The sequence below is a fragment of the Nilaparvata lugens genome, chromosome 1, assembly GCF_014356525.2.
Source record: "Nilaparvata lugens isolate BPH chromosome 1, ASM1435652v1, whole genome shotgun sequence".
NCBI lineage: Eukaryota > Metazoa > Arthropoda > Insecta > Hemiptera > Delphacidae > Nilaparvata > Nilaparvata lugens.
The window spans coordinates 64,490,833-64,493,039 of record NC_052504.1 but is presented as its reverse complement, the minus strand read 5'-3'; positions in this window follow the sequence as shown (position 1 = coordinate 64,493,039).

The window sequence follows — 2,207 nt, the reverse complement described above, 5'->3', positions numbered from 1 at the left end:
AGCTGCTGTTATTTCTTGTTTGAGCTCCTCAATGTTAGCTGGTAGAGGAGGTCGATACATTTTATCTTTAATGTACCCCTAGAGAAAAAAATCGGAGGGGGTGAGCTCAGGGCTTCTTGGAGGCCAGTGATGAAGTGCTCTGTCCCGATCCATTGCCTTGGATAGTTTTCATTCAAATAGGCACAGACAGATGAGTGCCAATGGGACTAAATAAGGAACTAAAAAAACTTCAGAGCTTCCTCTAATCGATGTCTGATAGTGCTTTACTCTCCATTTATTCTTTGCAGAGTTATCAATTTTCAAAGTTGTGATATTCTTTTTGAATCATGGTCTAGTTACTGTAGTTTACAGTACCTAGTAAAAAAGAAAATGATTATTTACAAGAACGATTCTCTGTGATCTGTTTGCAACTGCAATCAAATTTAATACCATATGGGAGAATTCAAACTCCAACTCATAGAATCTTATAGATGTTTGCCTAAAACTTGTAATAAATTGAAACTCCGGTAATTTTATTAAATACTTCTGATATTTTTTCATTATCACAGGCTTTATGTGACTAGGATAAATTGTGCTATGTTTTAAAAAGATATATTGATAAGCATTTAATTGGCTTATCATCCCTTAACTATAGTGAGATCCACATTATAATGGCAGTGTTTGATTAGCAATGGTATTGCTATCCTTGTCTATCATTCAACAAAGCGGATAGCACTATCTCTTTCTCGCTTTGCTCTGTTGCCAGATTGTCTTTTAGGTATTTATAAAATTAATAATTAATTAACAAAATGTTTTATATTATTTATGAACATTCATTAAGAAATTATTGAAAAATATAATTTATTGCTTGATAACATATAATTGACTATTCTATACGAGAATGAACAGTTAATATTGCATTAATAAACCTGTATCACAGTATACATACAGTACGGAAACTTGGCTATATCCTGACGCCAAAATCCGCCATCTTGTTAGGAAGCGCCGCATTGTAATAGTATGGATGGTAGGTTTGGATCACTTTAATGATCCGGATCAATTGATCTCGTTCACTGCCACGAGCCAATCAGAAGACCAGGATTGGAACTTCCCAAGGTCACGTGACGTGTTTAGTATTGGCGTCATGTAAAAAGCATTGGTTAGATAGGCGATTGATTACAAGTTTCCATTCTGTATATTCTGTGCCTGTATCAGCTACCATCTATGAAAGGCATTGACAAGAAAGAGGATCAGTAACGTTCTCCCCCTTTCTTTCTCCACTGCCATTATATTAAATAAATAAATTATTTGTTCATGGACCAGCCATACAAATACAGAAATACAGTTAAATAGAGATACATGCACAATTATTCTATAATTCCAACAATAACCTCCAATAGAAATGAATTCTAAAGTAAAGTGTCAGTTCGTGAGAGAGCACAATTTCACTCTCTATGTCTGTTATAATTGTCTCCACTCCATGTGGATTATCAAACAATGAAGACTTATAGAATATTACTGCATAACTGAAAATTTATAACATGAAATATTGTATCAAGACATCAATGGAATAATTATAATTTAAATAAATACTTGAAGAACACAGCAATGTCACAATTATAGATCAAACAATACTTCATAGCATATTACCAAACTTTACAGGAACATTAACATTACATATAATACTACTTTGGATGGAGAACAGGTACTTTAGGACAGGTACATTACTTAATAATTTTAACTACAAGGTTTCAAGCTATTGAATAAACTTACAGGCATTCTAATGAGTATAATGATGGTAGTTAAGTCAGAACGATTGATTTACAATAAGACAACACTAAACTTGGGTGGAAATTCAATTTTTCAAGCCAAACAAAATGTGATTAATTTACTTGGGGCATGCAATAGCAATCATCACACATATTTTATATGAGTTACAGGAAATCACTTGTGAAATCATGTACTCAAGTATCAACACTACAAATCAGGAAGCGAATATCAATGCTTTTACTACATAAAGGAATACTCTATTTTTTTCCTCTCACTCAAATTTGATAGAAGTACCATTACTTTGTCGGCATCTGACACAACATTTTGGATGAATTTGCCAAGAAAGTAGGAACGAATAGAGTTATACATTGGACAGCGTACTAAGAAATGTTCTATATCTTCTCTCTCACGAATATTACAAATAGGACAATTCGACATACAGTTCAATTTTTTACCTC